The 18,671-nt window shown below is 40.6% G+C and overlaps 1 pseudogene; it reads left to right on the forward strand.

Moving 5' to 3' along the window:
• The first annotated feature begins 4,415 nt into the window (after positions 1 to 4,415).
• LOC129401680 (60S ribosomal protein L35a-like) lies at positions 4,416 to 4,728 on the forward strand (annotated as a pseudogene).
• Positions 4,729 to 18,671: the final 13,943 nt, after the last annotated feature.

Genomic DNA, 18,671 nt, shown 5'->3' on the forward strand with positions numbered 1-18,671 from the left:
CCAAGCAGTTTTGATTAGTATAGCTTTGTTATTTTTTCTTTTTGCTTTAATTTGGTCACTCCAAGCAATGCTCAGGGGCTACTCCTGGCTCTGCATTCAGAAATTACTGCTGGAAGTGCTCAGGGAACCATATGAGATGCTATGCCAAGGATTGAACGTGGGTTGGCCGCCGGCAAGGCAAATGCCCTGTCTGCTCTACTATCACTCTGGCCTGATTATTATAGCTTTGTGATAGAGATTAAAGTCTTGGAATCTAATACATCAAATCTTTTCTTATCATAGTTGCTTTAGTCATTTGGGGAGTTTTATGATTCCATATGAATTTTAGAAATAGTTTTTTATGTCTTGAAATTATACCATGAGAATTTTTATGGGATAACATTGGGTGAACTTTTCTGTTCTGGCCAGTCATTCAGTGTCTTTTGATTAGTGAATTCAGCATATTGGTATTTAGTGAAGTTATGGAAATAGTTACTACCATCTTTTGGGTGTGTGTGTTCTGTATGTCAGTGTAATTTTATTTTACTTGGTCTTTCATTTACCCAACAAAAAATACCTTCAGCATATCTTACAATAATAGCTTGGTGTCAATGAACTTTCATAGCTGCTGTTTGTCACTTATGTATTGTGTTGAACTTGAATGATTGCCTAGCTGGAAAAAGTATTCTTGTTTGGACACCTAGTTCATTTAGAGTGTTGGCTATTCAGAGTGTTATACCATTCTTTCCTAGTCTTCAGAGTTTCAGTTGAGAAATTTGTGATAAATTTCCAAACAGCGCCTCTGTAAGTAGTATTTTTCTTGCTCTTGGAGCTGTTAGGATTATATCTCTGTCTTTGGCTCTCACCATTTTATTTTATTTTTATTTTTTGGTTATTTTGGTCACACCTGGCAATGCTCAGGGTTACTCCTGACTCGGCACTCAGGAATTACTCCTGGTGGTGCTCAGAACCATATGGGATGCTGGGATTTGAACCCTGGTTGGTCACATGCAAGGCAAATGCCCTCTCTGCTGTACTATCCCTCGGGACCCAGTTCTCACCATTTTAATTACAATATGTGTCAGTGATTTTCTCTGATTTTTGGAGAGGACCCGGAGGGCTTCCTCTGAGTGTATGAACTGATCCTCAGATTGGGGAAACCCTTGACTATAATTTCTTATACCAAAGTTTCATTTTTTTCTTTCAATTTCTTCTGGGACTCCCAGGGATATCATCTCTCTTGTGGATGTTGCAGAGATTTCTGGTTATTTCTTCACTGTTCTTTAAAAGCTTTCCGCCTCCTGTTCTTTATGGCTGGTTTACTGCATCTTGTCCTTTAGCATGCTGGAGCATCCCTGTGTCAGTCAGCTGCTGGTTTTCTCTATTGTGTCTTTTAGTTTTCTGTTCCACTCTTTAGTTCAGTGAGTCCTGGTTAATGTTTTCTTATACTTTTGGATTGAAGCTCTTTTCTATTGTTTTATTCAATTTGCTATATAGGTTAACTTTGAATTCTTCATCAGGGAGAGTTGAGTTTTTGTGTTTGGGTCTTTCTCCAAAATTGACCTCCATTTGTGCAGGAGAGTTCCTGTGCTTCCCCGTTATCTCTGTGCCCTAGTGTGGGTTAGCCGGAATCCTCCTTTGATTGACATAAGTCTGAAGCTCGAGATTCTTTTGTCCTGGAGCTTGAAGGTCTGTCTGGTTGTGTGTTCCACACACCTGTGCATATGTGGAACTGCACAGCTAGGGGATTTGGAATGACTATTTTGATCAGTCCTTTCCCAATAGGACCTCAGGACAAGGACGCAGGATGAATGTGGCATGGTCCTAGGCTGCAGTGAAGTAGTGCGAGTGACTGGGCCCTCATCTATAATTTGAAGCTTCAGCATTTGCTAAAATTAATATGTATAGAGGCTGAGTAATTGATAAATGTAGCTCAGAATAAAACCTATGAGTGTTGGTCTAGAGACAGAAAAATTCATGAACTAACAGAGCAGGTGCACACTTCTTATAAGTCTGAAGAACCATTCTAGCAATACGCATTTATAGATCACCCACTGTGTGTCTCAGATGCTCATACGCCTTTTCTTCATTGAGTTCTAAGGAAAAAAATCCATAATTCTTCCAGTAGTTGTCAAAATTAGTAATGTTTCCTATAATTGTGTATGATCCTTTTGGTCTGTTTTTGGCACACTCCTGGTAGCATCTTAGCTACTACTCCTTGTTCTGCTTAGGGATCACTCCTAGCACTGCTCAGAGAACCATGAAGTCAGACAACCTAGAAGAAATAGCTGAATATTTACTCTTATAATCTTTTAAGACCGAATCAGGAGGAAACATGCATGTAAACAGACCAATTATTAGCAAGGATATTAAATTATAATAAAAAATAACCACCAAAGCAGAAGTTCAGGCCCTGATGAGTTTACTAGTTTACCTAAATTTTTAACGAACAAAATCCTCCCACTCTGTTATTCATTTTTATTTTTTATTTCTTTTAATTTAAATTTATTTATTTTTAATTAGTGAATCACCGTGAGGGTACAGTTACAGATGTGTACACTTTTGTGCTTATGCTTCCTTCATACAAAGTTCGGGAACCCATCCCTTCACCAGTGCCCATTCTCCACCACCAGTAAACCCAGCATCCCTCCCACCCTCCCCAATACCATCTCCCCCCACCCCACCCTGCCACTGTGGCAGGGCATTCCCTTCTGTTCTCTCTCTCTAATTAGCTGTTGTGTTTTATAATAAAGGTGTTGAGTGGCCACTGTGCTCCGTCTCTAACCCTCGTTCAGCCCGCAATTCCCTTCCCCCACATGGCCTTCGACTGCATTAAAGTTGGTGATCCCTTCTCTGAGTTGCCCTTTCCCCAGAATGTGAGGCCAGCCTCCAAGCCATGGAGTCAACCTCCTGGTACTTATTTCTACAATTCTTGGGTGTTAGTCTCCCACTCTATTATTCTATATACCATAGATGTGTGCAATCTTTCTATGTCTGTCTCTCTCTTTCTGACTCATTTTGTTATTCATTTTTAAAAGATGTTTTCCACTCCTTTCTCTTTGAGCTCACTGGCTTGATTTTTTACCTTCTCCCATTCTTCTGTTGATCTTGTCTATTGTATTTTTACAATACAGTATCCAGGTACTGCATACTTGAGCTCTGTGATTTTTATTATGATTCAAACTTACTGCAAAAGTAGCCACTTTAGGCAGCAGTAACAATTTGCTGTTATCGGCGAGGGTTCCAGAATGAGACCCATACTGGGTGGGAGGCAGGGTGAGATGGTGCGAATAGCACAATTCTGCCTATAGGGAGCTGGTGGTCCTGGGCAAAGTGGGAAACGTCTCTTGATCTCAACGTTGTTTCTGATCCGGATGCTGGTGGTTACTACTCTAACTACCATTTGTCAGAATTCTCACAAGATGTCACGGTTTACCCCACATATAGCCAACCTACAAAATATTATTTATACTATTTTGTGGGGGAAACCTTAGGGACTGATGAGGTTAAAGAGCCAGAGTCAGCTCCCAACCCATGGGTGAGACTTCACAATCTGGGTCCTGGAATGTTTGGAGGTACCCACACTTGTCTGGGCTCTTTCCCACGTGATCTGTCTGAAAGGTTTGTGCCATGCCCCATGTTAAAACACCTCTGTGCCTCCCTCTGACATTGTTTTTTTCCCATGGGGTCAAGTAAAATTCTGTACTTTGCACATACACACAATCAAATGCTTCAACAGTCTCAAGGTAGGATATTGCCTTATGATTTTGCTACCACTCTGCTCCATTAATTCCTCTTACACTGTGTAGTTATGTCTCAAGGTAATCTTCATCTGATTTTGGAAGTTTCTTGTCTCCTAATGTAGGATCAGTTTAGTAATTAGAATTCAATCATGGTGATTTTTAAACTTCAGTCTTGGATTTGATTCAAAGCTTTCAGTTATCAGACTAGGGAAATTTTCCTACAGTGAATCTAGTGAAGAGTGTTTACTCTTTGCTTACCCTTCTGTCTTCTCCATCTTGTGATACTTGTAGGTGGGAAAGGAAGAAAGAAGAGGAAAGTGTCTGGTAATTTTCTGTTACTATCTTTGATGAGCTCACTCTTCTGCATTTACGGGTCATTATCCCAGCATAATGGACAATAATAGATTGTAATGGCTAATTTTTTTTCTCTCAGCTTGGCTGGGTTATTGTGATCAGTCGTTTGATAAAACAGTAGCCCAGATGTTGCTGTAAATAACTGATTAACATTTACAATCAGTTGATTCTAAGTAAAGGAGACTTAGAGTCCTCATAATCTGAGTGGGCTTAATCCAATCAGTTGAAAGCATGAAAAGGAGAAAAAAATTCCACTTCCTGACTGAAACGGAAATTCTGCCTGACCCCTTTCTGCCATCTTGAATTCTTATGGATGCCAGAACTAATTAAATGACAGAAATGGCTAGAAAATTTTGGTCCAAAACCATTTTTTTTTCTGGCTATAAGTGGGATCTCTGAAACCAAAGGGAACACACATCTCTTCTAAAAATTAAAGGTGTTTTTGCTTGGGCAGGGGATGTGCTTATGTACACAGAGCAAAATAGAACACAGTGACTCCTTCTGGCAAGCCCAATAAAACCAGAGTGATCTGGGGAAAGGAGCTTGCGCCCGTGCAAACAATGGCATGGTTTGAGCCAAATTTAGAAGTAACCTTCCTGCTAAGGCTATTGGTCACAGAATCCTTGTGGTACTATACCCCTCAAGGAGTTGAACTTACTAAAAAATGAAGCGTAGATTAAAAAAAAGACAGAAATTCTGCCTGATGTTTCAGTTTTTAGGCTCAACACAATGGCAACTCTTACGTAACACCCAGTTACTGGCTTTATCTGTGGGTTTTTTACCTGTCAGGACAAATAACTTTAAAGATTAATTTCTGTTTGTTTTGGGGCCACATCCAGTGATGCTCAGGGGTTACTCCTGCTCTGCACTCAAGAATCACTCCTGGCAGAGCTTGGGGGACCATATAGGACGCTGAAGATGGAATCTGGGTCTGCCATGCACAAGTCAAGCACTGTACCCATTGTACTGTTGCTTAGGCCAAGAATTAATTTCTTAAAATAAAATTTAAATATTCTTTATTGGGTTCTACAATATTAGAACTTCTAGTTTTTTAATTTTTAAACCCGAAGTTTTTTTAGAACTTTAACTTTGCTAGTCACATATGAGATTGACTGAGATTGACACCAGCACTTTTTCAGAGCCATGTAGCTGGATGATAAAACCCAAGGTTAGTGGGCAAGAAGGTGAGTTCTGGAGCTGGGAAGATGTTTCAAAAGACTGGAGACCCTTTGCTGGACAGAGGCCTGGGTTCACTCCCCAGCACTGTGTGGTCCTCTAAGCACTGCCGGAAGTAACACTCCAGATACTACAAATGCAAGTAGGCTCTGAGCACCAATAAATGGGACCCCAAACCAAAGGAGGGGAAAGGGGGGAGGGAGTTCCACAAAGTGAAGGGTTTGTGAACCTCCCAGGTTCACTGATTTAAGTGTGCTCAGGTGCTTTGCAATTACCACTGGAGGGATCACTATATTTATGGGTAAAGTTATCTATTTAAGTCCAAACAATTAAGAGGCAATGAAACAATGTGGTTTTGTATGATCTTCACAAAGAATATGTGTGTTTAAATAAATGATAATAATGCAAGTAGGCAAGAATGAAGATTTATTTCTCCTGGACCCAGACAAATGCTTTCTCATAACTATTTTAAGGTTAAAGTTAGAAATTTGATAAAGTCCAGATAGGACAAAATAAAGTCCAAAAGCTTTTTCTAATTATTAAGAAAATTATTGGAAGTATGGATAATTTTCATATTTTAGCTTAAGTTTGCTTTACTATATGCTTTCTATCTATATAATCTGAGTTGAATATTGGAAATAAAAGTATTTCCTGATCCATTCCTATCACGTTTTCTTTAGTCTCTGATGCCATGTAAGAATGGGAGAGGGGATTACAAAATTATTTCAATGTTTTAAACCTGTCATAGTGAGTGTGGTATGGTATTGAAAAATGATAATTAAAGGTGAAAATAGTTGGATAGGTTAAATCTTAGGTCAGAAAATGGAAATCACTCTCTCTCTTTCTCTCTCTCTCACACACACATACATACACAACACCTAATAGAACAGAGATACTAAAATATTCAATTTTGAAGAATCTGAGCAAAAGCCTTTGTAAATTATCATTGTATCAATGTATCACTGTTGTCCCATTGCTCATCAATTTGCTCGAGCTGGCGCCAGTAACATCTCATTCGACCTTGTCGCCTTCAGGGTCAGGGGAATGAGGTCCATTAATATTACTGTTTTTGGCATATCAAATATACCATGGGGAGCTTTCCAGGCTCTGCTGTGCAAGATTCTGCATCACTTTTCCCTTGTAAATTATAAATTCCACAAGTGAAAGTGTATTGCAAGATTTGTAACAATGTAACATTTGTAACATAGCCTAGTGTAACAATGCACTAGACTATGTTCTAAAACATAAACTGTTGGTATACTTTTATAAAAAAATAACATATTGGGGCTGGAGTGATAGCACAGCGGGTAGGATGTTTTCCTTGCACACAACCCACCTAGGTTCTATTCCCAGCATCCCATATGGTCCCCCAAGCACTGTCAGGTGTAAATCTTGAATGTATGATCCAGGAGTACGCACTGTGCATCACTAGGTGTGACCCAAAAAGCCAAAAAAAAACCCCAAAAAATATATTGAGGAGAAAACATTCCAAAATGATGATACATAAAATGCCATTTTAAGTACAATTTGCAAAGAATATACCACTGCTTACTGCTTTTAAATTTTAACAGTCTGACCTTTTTGGTGAGGGGAGGGCCCACACCCAGCTGTGTTTGGTGATTAGTCATGACTTTGTGCTCAGGGATCACTCCTAGTGGGGTCATATCCTGGGTGGGCGTGTCAGGGTTTTAGAATTGGGGCTCAAAGTCTGTTTGGCCCAGCTCCTTATTTCCTTTCTAGTCCTGCCAGTCTGGCTTTGAGAAAGTGCTTCCTCACAAAGGGTACTTGGATTGCAAAAAGTAGTACAAAGTAGTATTTCTGTTGTCATTTTACCATGGAGAAAATGTAGAGGACATGGGAAGTCACCTTATCTGAGCACCACCAGATGAGTTCAAGGCTTAAAACAGCCTGTTTTTATTTGTTTTTTGCAATTTTTACACATTTTATTTTCATAAAGTAGTTAGCAATAGTTTATTACAGAAAATATTCAACACCCACCCAACAAGCAAGCATCTTATAAGAGAGGATCAATAAGAGGGAAGTGTATAAAGGTTGTTAATTTCATTCTGGGGCCATTTAAGCCTGTATATGAGAATACGATGGACTGGAGCGATAGCACAGTGGGTAGGGCATTTGCCTTGCATGCGGCTGACCCAGGTTTGATTCCTCTGTCCCTGTCGGAGAGCCGGCAAGCTACCGAGAGTATCTTGCCTGCACGGCGGAGCCTTGTAAGCTACCTGTGGCATATTCTATATGCGATAAACAGTAACAATAAGTCTCACAATGGAGATGTTACTGGTGCCCATTCGAGCAAATCAATGAACAATGCGATGACAGTGCTACAGTACTACTGTAAGAGAATACAAGCAATGTTAAAGCCAAACAAACACATGTGTGCTGCTTTAGGTACATCAGTGAGCTAGAGTATAAGAGGTTGCACAGCGAATTAGCTCCAGGAAATACTGTGTCACTTTCTTCTGGGCGCTTTGCTTTATAGTCTCTGGATCTTGGCCGTTGATGGGGATTACATGGCACCAGGGAGCAATTTGTGGGTGTGACTGCAAAATTATGGAAAAATGGGGATCTGGGTGGATGAGGCCCAGTCCTGATCTGAGCAGGCTTGAAGTTCTCAGCCACGGGTCCTGCATACCTGGGTTCCTCTGTCGGTTCCTTCATGGGTGAGGCTTGTGCAGGTGTGTGGAGAGTGGCCTTGAGCATGGCTGTGGCTGGGTTCTGGAGGTATTCGCTGACAAGGCTCTGCTCAGGGTGGGAGGGAAACTCAACCCTCCCCCCTCCAAGGTGCCCTGGTGAACACAGTCTAGCGCAGAAGCTGAAGATTCTACACTGCTCTCTTCCAGGAGGTTTGTTTTTATAGTCTCTGGGTCTTGGCTGTTGATGAGATTGCATGGCGCTGGGGACAGTTTGTGGGTGTGACTGCCAAGATACTGGAAAACTGGGCATCTGGGTGGAGGAGGCCTAGTCCCGATCAGAGTAGGCTTGGAGGTTTCAGCCAAGGGTCCCGCATACCCGGGTTTCTCTGCCAGATCTTTCGTGCATGAGTGAGCCTGTTTTTAAAGCATCATGAATAACTAAAATTAAGTCTCCTCCTCAGCCCTTCGTTTTGACCTTTCCATGCTCCTGTTTTCCTCCCTTGCTATGATTCCTGCCCGCCCCTCACATACATATACTTACTGAGTACTGAAGTACTGGACAATAAGTGAAAAGAGTCCATCTGAATTGAGGTCTCTCACCCCATGAAATTTGCTACTGACTTTAGCTACCTTGGCTCAGCCCCAGGTTGTATGGCAGCATTGAGTCCAGTGCTCCATATAGTGAATGTATATACCTTGAAAGCATTAATTATGCAGATCTTATTCTTTAAAAGAGAATAACATCCCAAATCATATAGTACTATGAGGCAAAATATCTGATTACGGGGTCTAAAACTGCTTTGTGTATGTAATTTTTGAAGAGAAAAAAATTACAAGCCAGCAGCAATGAAGTGCTTAGTGCGAGATTTCAGATTTCAACCTTGCAGCTATTACATTTCAATCTGAGCAGCAGGAATATTCTGCTGATCCTAAGCTAACGAATGTCAAGAAGGAAATGGCTTTCTTTCTTCTTTTAGCAGGTGGTTATTGTTTTAAAAATGAAGAGACTCAAACCTGGCTGGAATCCAAGGCATGTCACATAATCCTGATCTAAAGATATGCAATGAGAATCCCCAGCCCCCAAATATTTGATTAGAGCATATGTAAATCGTCATGTACTCTTGGCATGGACTGAATCAGGAATGACAATATGGATTATGATGTTCTTATACAATCAAAGGTTATTATTATTTTTTTACCCCCAAAGGAAGTAAAACTCATTTATTCAAGAAGTCTAATGCTTCTTGCTATAGCAAATAATTTGTGTTGATATATAGTGAGAAAATAAACAATGAACAAAATAGTTCATGGCCTTAGATTTCCAAAAAGGCAATAAGAGCTAACACTATGAAATATATAGTCATTCAAAGAACTACCAACAATTTTCTTTATTAACCACAATTTCTGAGGGCTATTGTAACTGACCTTGGGCCCCAAATCAGAAAATTAGATTTCAGAGGGCCTCAAATATGGTTCAAAATCATTCAGAAACAGTTTAGTAGCTAAAATATGGAACATATTTTTTGTGGTACAATAATTGACAAGGAATTTCATAACTTTTACATTATGTGTAAGGAACTGTATCTGACAAGCAAAAAATTACTGTAATCTTAAGTGTCTAAATTCAAAGATTTGAAGAAAATGAAGAAAGCAGCTCCATAATCTCACCAATGTCTCTATTTTCGATCTCAGGGACTTGGTTTTACAGATAAGGTAATGTAACACCAATGCAAGTAAATTAAAACAATCCTCACTTATTGCTTTTTTTTAACAAAGTGAAAAAGACACCAAAAACATGAATTAATCCAGGAAAATTGTGTTGTGGTGATTTGAGATGATGAAAAACATGATTATATATTTAACATAATGCTTAATATAACTTGCCATCTACAGAGAATTTCTGTGTGTAAAAATCAAATCCTGTGGGTATGAGAATTTCATATAAATCACAAGCACAGCTTGGATAATAACCAGAAGCATGTTTATACACCAAAGTTGCCAGTTTTCCCTGAAATATGTGGGCAGATCTTTCCAGATTCATCTCATAAAGAGTTAAATTATTTGATTTAAAGTGTTTTTTTTTTCTCATAAGAATGAAGGGGGGAAGGGAAAGAAACTGAGCACAGACAAGAACCAGTCTTGCCTGGAGGTAAAAATGTATGCAATGCTTCAGAACAGACAATAGAAAACTAATGAGGTAAAAAAGTCTGGCATGGTTGTGATCTGATTTTCACAGATGAAACTAATGTGAATGAGAAGAAAAGATGAGTGAAGGAGTCTAAACAGTTTTGAGACACCTGCAAATAATTGTATTTCTAGCAATAGATTGTTTGTGCATTGTTTTATATAGCATTTCACCACAGAAGGAAAGAAATGGGGATTTGGAAGGTGGTATTCTTTTCCTGTCACTTTCCTACTCTCTACACACACTCTGTTGTGAGTACCCTTGGTAAGAGGGTCCTAAGAAAGAGTTGTTCAATCATTTTTCTGCCTACTTATCAATTATTTCATTGATAAAATAAAATCATCAAAATTGTAAACTGTCATAAAATAAAATAATCAGAATTGTAAACTCTGCCCCAATCTTTAGAAAATTTCTAGTATGAGCATCTTTTAGTAGATCTGTACAGTACACAGATAGCAATTCTTGGAAGAATTCTCTGGGCTGTTTTTGATCGATTCACTTTATTTTCTGTTATATAGGTCCCCGGTCAGATAGTTATTTGAACATATTTTACTCAAAATTCAAGTCAAGTGAGGTCTTCTCATAACCAATTAAAATTTTTAACTAGCAGACCCACTTAAAGTCTTATTTCATTTATTATGGGAAAACATATAAAATTTCTGAAGATTTCAAGGGATAAATGAGGATGACTGAATGAACGAATCTCTATAACTATACTTAAGACTTGAAATCTTTTGATAACATTTGGGAGACAATGAAATAAAATGTTGATAATTGTGTGATTATGAGTCAGGATTCCTTGGTAATTAATCATAATTGTGGTGGATACATAGCATAAACTATATGCCAAAGTTTAGCTATGTTAATATGACTGACTTCCTCTAAGTTCATCTAATAAGAAAAGTTTGAATTGCCAGAGCAACACAATTTGACTTTAAAGAAAGTATTATAATCGAAGCAGAGCCACAAATTCACATTACCTTTTCCATGTTGACTTCTCCCAAATTTAGGCTCTTAGATCTATATTAAAATTGTCCCTTGTAGTGAGGAAACATTTTTACAATAATGTTAATATTTATGCTTTAGGATGCTGGAAAGATGGTATAGGAGTTTGGGTACTTGCCTTACAGGCAGCTTACCCGGCTCAATCCCTGGTACCACCCCCGCCCCCCCCCCCCAGCACAGAGCCATGAGTATCTTTGTGTTGACTCCAAAAACAATCAAAGTTTATGCTTTTGGCCAGTATCTCTCTGCCACTGTTTTTGGGTCCCTTCTTGTCCTTTTTGTATGAGTTTTTTTCCTTTTTCTGGGTGAGACATGGGTTATTAAAAAAAACCTTACTGAAAATGATATTACAAATATTCTGGTTACAGACTTTAAAACAAGTCACAGTATGACTTCAAGTGGCTTCAAGCAAGTGACTTCGACCTCTTACTGAAGAGGTTGAGAACAACTCCTTATTTGTTAAATGCTTTGGTGCTTGGATGATAAAATTTGTTTTTTTTTTGTAACTAAATTGGACATACTTAAAACTAGTGCTATAAAGTATTTAGATCACTTGTAATCTCTTGTAATCACTTGTCATCCCGTTATTTATCGATTTGCTCTAGTGGGAGCCAGTAACGTCTCCATTTGTCTCTGTCGTGTGCTAGAGTAACCCAGTGGCGTCTGCTCCTCCAGAAACAGGAAGAGCCTCAAACCGTTTGTTCAGGGTTTTGACAATTAAGTCTGACCGTCTCATCGGTAGACGCCCACGTGGTCTTTTGATGTCCCGTGGAATCCAGTCGGTAACAGCTCTAGTCCAGCGGTCATCTCTGAATCCCATTACGTGTCCAGCCCATCTGATTTTTGATGCCTTGGCAAACGAGACAGCGTCCCAATCTTCAATCGTCAATGGAGGTTGGAACTCTGGATTCCTTCTCTCACTTGAGTGAAGTGTGATACTCCAAGCATAGCTCTTTGGGTGATATCTAAAAGTATTTAGATACCATTGTTAATGAATTGAGAAGTTTTGTAAAGACCATGAATTAATCTTAATATTTCTTTTGATTATTGAATTAACATGGGTCCAACAGTGTGAATATTTTTGTTTTTGGTTTATAAAATTATTGCACCTCTACCAGTACTTAACAGCCTGGGACCTTCCACCACTGTCCTCATGTCTCCTGTGTATGAATTTTGACAAACATACAATCATATAACTGCCATAACTGGATATAGCATTTCTTCACCCGAGAACCTTTCCTCATGTCCACTGGTTATCAACCCTGTCCCTTAAGTTCCAGTCGTAGACAAAAGCTGATTTGTTTTCTGTCCTGTTCTCATTTTGTGTTTTTTAAAGAATCTTCTGTAAATGTCTGCATCTTATATGTATCTAGCTCGTTTCATTTAGTACATGTGGATTTTATAGATAGAATCATATGCTATGGGTATCAGTAGTTCTTCACTTCTTTTTATCACTGAATAGTATTCTATGTGGTTACACTTTCAAAATAGGAATTTCTCTGCTGATGAGTTGTTCCATTAGGATGATGATGGAATCAGAAACAGATTGCTTCTGTCAGAACTCTGAAAATTTGTTAATGAAACCTCCTTGGAAATACCATGTAGCCTAAAACAATACAACCTATAAATCATGATAGGATTTGAATGAACTCACACAGTATAGGAACAATTCTGATCAGAGAACTAGTTGCTAGGATTGAGGTAGATACCAAACTGAAGAGCTAATAATACCAGATATTAATTTTTAAATATATATATATATATATATTTTTTTTTTTTTGCTTTTTGGGTCACACCCAGCGATGCTCAGGGGTTACTCCTGGCTTTGCACTCAGGAATTACTCCTGGCAGTGCTTGGGGGACCATATGGGATGCCGGGGATCGAACCCAGGTCGGCCGCGTGCAAGGCCAACGCCCTACCCGCTGTGCTATCGCTCCGGCCCCATTAAATATATTTTACAGATCAAAATTTATGGATTTCTGGAAAAGAAAGCAAGAGCCATTTGTAGAAAGTCTTATGATTATGGAAGCACTGACTTATTAAGACGTAACTTTATTTTTTTTTCTTTTTGGGTCACACCCAGTGGCTCTGCACTCAGGAATTACCCCTGGCGGTGCTGGGGGACCATATGGGATGCTGGGAATCAAACCCAGGTCGGCTGCGTGCAAGGCAAATGCCCTACCCGCTGTGCTATTGCTCCAGCCCCCTTAAGATGTAACTTTAAAAAAATAACAGTACATGTATTTTTCTAGTACTTGATAATACTCGCATTTTCCTTGTACTGTCTCACTCCTACAACCCCAGATGGGCAATTGGGCAGATGGTACAAATACTTACTGAGAAGCTGAGAGTGTCGCAGGGCTCGGAGACTACTAACTCAAGGTTCGGTTGTCAGAATTAGCCCCAAATTAGGGCCTCTGGACTCCTGAGTAGAAACTGCTAAAATGTCCTAATTCATGAGTATTAGAGTTGAGCCTTTCAGGTGGTAGTAACAAAACTCATATATAAAAATTCAGCCTCAATGCGGGAAGAAAAAAGAAAAAGAGAGAAGTTGGAACTTAAAACAGCGGGACCTGTGTGGGCAGTCCCGGGAGGGGCAGCAATATCGGTGCATGCTCTGCCGAGATGCGACCTAGGTGGCCACATGTTTGTGCGGCCACTCTGCTGCTGATGACCATGATCCGGAAGCCAGCTAGACTACTTTTGGTACCAGCAACTGCTTCCACCAATGTCTCTAGACTGTGAACTAAGCCATAGCCCCATGCTGCCCCAGGAAGGGAAATGATGCAATTTCCAACATAAATCTCCCTGGACTTAATTACTAAAATACTAAAATGCAGAAATCCTAAGCCACATGGCCGCAATGCGGCCATGCAACTTCATATATCTTTATTCTCAGCAATGGAAAACTAACTATCAAATGCTTTCTTGTCAGCAGGGCTGTTTTTTTTTGGGGGGGAGGAAACTCCAACAACAATAATGAATTTTGTGTCGAAATATGGAATGTAATCAAGGTAAAGAGAAAATGAAGAGAAATTTATCAGCTACGCAGGCGGGGGTGGAGGGGTGGGGGTTGGAGGTATACTGGGGTTTTTGGTGGTGGAATATGGGCACAGGTGAAGGGACGGGTGTTCGAGCATTGTATAACCGAGACATAAGCCTGGAAACTTTGTAACTTTCCACATGGTGATTTAATAAAATAAATAAATAAATAAATAAATGGCTGCTTACATGCACAAGAGTTAAAAAAAATCAGCCACAAATCTCTAATTCATTGAGGATTAGAATTAAAAAAAAAAAAAACCTAAACATTCTCATCATGTTACTAGGTTAAACATTTCTAAAACTGGCAAACAATAACGTATTGTAAATCAGACCATTTTGGAATTAGTGCATTCGTTTTTAAAAAAACATTTTATTAAAAATCTTAGCTACTCAATTGTATCTCTTGAATAGAATCAGTTAACAAGAGCTAAACTAAAAAGAAACAATTCAAAAAATTTACACACGCAGATGTTATGCTGCCTGTGGTTGGGGGGGGGGGTGGTTCCCAGCGTGACATTCACCCAGAGCGAGGGGTCCCCTGGAAGACCAGTCACTGTGCTCCCCAGGCCGTGACCCTCCTCCCCGGAGCCCTGACTCTGGAGCCCAGGGCATGGCCAGGAACGGTGTATCCAGGGCCTCGGGAAAGTCGCTCCCAGCTGGGTACCAGCCAGCATCTGCTGGTTGCTGGGGTCTTCAGGGATGCTCCTGGCTCGGTCCCAGAGCACAGCTGCCGTCCCGGGTCCTGGTTTCTTCGTATTTCAAGACAGTTTGAGGATCTGTCTTTGGTTGGGGCAGGTCATTGTCACCACTTCTTTGCGTCGTAGTCACCATCGCATTTCTTGGCTTTGAGGTTGTGGGTGCCAGAGGTGGCTTTGACGTCTAACCCTGACGCCCAGTGTTTCATCCCGGACTCTGCACAATGTTGCTTCTCCTCCATCAGTTTCCTCTGCAGTAATAGGTGACGGTCAGAGGCTCCCTCATGAGTATCAGCAGCTGCATTAGCTCCTGGATTTGACTTTCCAGGTGTGACTTTTGCCGTTGCAAAGAGGTTTCTGTCGTTAGAGTACTCGTGGCCTCTTCTGTAAGCTTTCCCATCGTTCCCCTCCCAGAGGACAGTGGTCGGGCTGTTTCTTCATTCCCTTCACTCGCATCTGCATGGGGCACCTTGCCCATTTCCTCCAGTCCCTGCTGGCCACGCCCAAGGTCCAGGTGGGGCAGCTTTGGATTTTGTAGAAGATGAGGGTTTCCACCCAAAGCCCTCGAGACTTCATCCCTGCTGGCTGCGTCCCCCTTACTCCTTGGAAGATCCTTGATGGGACCCCTTGGGGGAAAGTGCAGGAACCCGGATGTTTGGGCCCTTTGGCTGCTTCTTTGTCCTTCCCTGAGAATTTGTGGTGTCCTGCAGAGAAGAGCTGGATGCTGAGTTCTGAAGTGGGCAAGATGTAGTGGGCAAACTCAGGTGGCATCGGCTGCTGTCAGACGCTCGGTCCTCTCTGGGCTCTCTGTGGTCATCAGCCCGAGCAGAGTAATGCCATCTGCCAAGAGCCTTCTCGCTTCTTCCCTGGAGCTACGTCCTTCAATCAAAACCATCACCCCTGCCCGAGGCTGAGTGTGCGGGGAACCTGCGGCCTGGTTCACACCGCACAAACCACCCCCAGGGCATCCCGCAGGCGGCTCTGAGTGGGCAGGAGAGTGGCCCGCGGAGCTGCAGTGGCCGTGCGGCCGGCCAGAGTGTACCTGACCCCTGCGGACTGCTCAGAACCCTGGGGTCGACTCCTTGACCCAATAATCGGGTGCCTGGAAACCATGCAAGTCAGTTGCCTGGGGGAGGGGATGAAAAAGGCAGGCAAGTTCTGGGAGGAGATGGATCCCCTCTGGGGTAGAAGGGAAATTAGACCGGGTCCGAGTGAAGGCTAGGGCAGAAGGCATCTGCCTGGCGTGACGCTGCAGACCCGGGTTTGACTCATGTGTCTGCTAGGGTGGCCCAGTATCTCTGCACTGCCACCCATTGCTCTGGGGCCCTTCTAGTGAAATGAGACCAGGCTAAGAGTCTCTGTGGCCGGGCCCTTGAGCTTCCTCAGCACTGCTTGGGGGTTTCTTCAATAAATAAATAAAATTCAAACGTTAAAGGTTGGGAGTGTGGCTGATCACTGCTTGCATCCGTGAAGCCCTGGCTTTGATCTTTGAACTTGAGATTTTCGTGGAGGTTACCCGCTCCTTTTGCAAGTTCTTCACGCTAGTTCCTTTGAGGTCAACATTTTAGGATGCTGGGGGTCCCGGTGAAGAGGAGAGCAAAAAAAGGTGGACTCAGAAAAGGCTGTTTTTACCTCTCTGCTCAACCCACCTTGGACGCCAGCTCTTGGAGAAGTGACTGGATTGGATAAGGACTGGACCAAGTCAGTCCTTAACCTTGGCACAAGCATTCTGGATTCCTCTTTCCCACACACACACACACACACACACACACACACACACACACACACACACACACACACACACACACACACACACACACACACATAAATTTCAGGTGAAAGCTAAATAGTGAAGCAACCTAGTTTTTATTAAAACTTAGAAAGATGTGAGAGGAGACAAAGAGGGGAAATGTGTGTTCCAGAGAGACTACGGGCTTCTTTGTAGAGTGAGAAGAAGCAAGCAGAGAGACAGACAAGCAAGCGAGATACGTGTTCAAGGGATAATGTGAGCTTGAAGAGCAAGCTTGAATTTGTGCAATTTAGATGGTTGAGTTATTTTATGTTAGAGAAGTGACTGCACAATATTCATTAGCTAATTTTCATGATTTTTTTTAAAACACATTGGGCCAAATTGCACTTTGAGAGATGCCCACAGAATTTTAATTAACATTAATAGGTCTAATTTCAGTTCTTTATAGAGTGGCTTTTGATTCAGAGAGGTGAGGAGCATTATAATCCCCTTTTTTCACAAGGAAAGAAAATCAGACTTTGCAGACTGAGTTATATACTTAGCCCAACAGTGAGTTGCAGATGAAATCATCATTGACCTGGGTTTAGTGATAGGGTAATGTTTGCTCTTAGAATTTGGACAGTGGTGATAAACTTCGATGTCCACATTTGTTCCAATTAGTGGCTATACTTCACCTACCCCAAACCTGTTCTTTGGTTTGCTTTATTTTGTGAAGGTGTAAGAATTATGGGAAACAGAAAGATCTTAGTGCTAAAATATTATAATGAAAGCAAAATGCCAAATTTATATTTATATGACAATATGTTCAACAAAGTTTTGTAAAGTTTTTAGCATCTCTTGTCATTATGTTTCTGGGAGGTCATCAGTAATATCTATAAATCAATAAATTACTATAATTTATTTTTCATATGATGATGAAAATTACAGTCTAAAAATAGTCTGTCTAGAAGTGTTTTGATGCCTAGAGGTTATAAGATTTGAATATATATGCATAGCCCCTCTCAAACTGAGTTCTAGAGTTAAAAATTCCCAGGGCAATAAAATCACCTATAACATCTTAAAGTGTTACCATTTGTATCCTGGATCCTTAAGTTAATGTTTAAGAGCAACTAGATAACAGTGGATGCTAATTCAAGCAGCTATTAATAAAAAAACAGTTATTTGTATTTTACTAAAAATGTTGATGGTGTTTTCAAAGAATTTTTAGGAAGTCATTAAAGTTCTTTCATATTATTTCTGTGTGTGCTACCCTCTTCCCTAAAGAATACCTAGACTCCCTTCAGAGCCCCAAGTAGGATCATAAAATCAATAACATATCTTTTTGGAGGAAGCCAAAATATATTAGAAGGAATTAAGGTTGATTTGGGATATAAAATGCTGGTGTTTGAGCAATTAATTCTGTTAAATCTGAGTAGTATGAGTGCTTTATATATTGTTGTGTAATAAAATATATGGTCATGTGTATGCATGTATACAAATGCAGTTCACACATCGAAAGCTGTTTGCATCCATCAGTAGGTGTTTAATCATAGTAATGCTACAACAAGAATAAAAGATTGGTCAAGGATGTCAGGTTTTTCCGTAGAATCTGTAGACACAAATGCAGAATAAGATATATTTCTCATAGCCAAGCTTTTCTTTTGTTTACACAACAAAGTTATTATTATAATTACATGGTAATAAGTTGCCTCCAAGGATTTTTTGTGGTAATAGATTACTCTTGAGGATGCAGATTTTGAGCCAATATATGATTATTACTATTTCAGAGTCATTCCTAGGTCCTTACAGCTTGATCTAAGTTTATAGTGATAAGAAGGAATGCTCAGGAATTTGGGGGGATTTAATTTTTTATTTATGGTTTTTAGAAGAATGTAGAAGTGGACAATATTTTGGATTCAAAAGTCAAGTATGTGTGTGGTGTGTTGTGTGTGTGTGACAGAGTGTGTGTGAGAGAGAGGAGAAAGAAAAGAGAGAGAGAGGTGAGAGAGAGGAGAGAGAAAGAGGGGGAGACAGAAAGAGAGAGGAGAGAGCAGGCAGCAGGCAGGAACTCACAATGACATGTGTGCAGTCTCACTAGGGGGCGCTCT

The sequence above is a fragment of the Sorex araneus genome, chromosome 2, assembly GCF_027595985.1.
Source record: "Sorex araneus isolate mSorAra2 chromosome 2, mSorAra2.pri, whole genome shotgun sequence".
Lineage (NCBI taxonomy): Eukaryota > Metazoa > Chordata > Mammalia > Eulipotyphla > Soricidae > Sorex > Sorex araneus.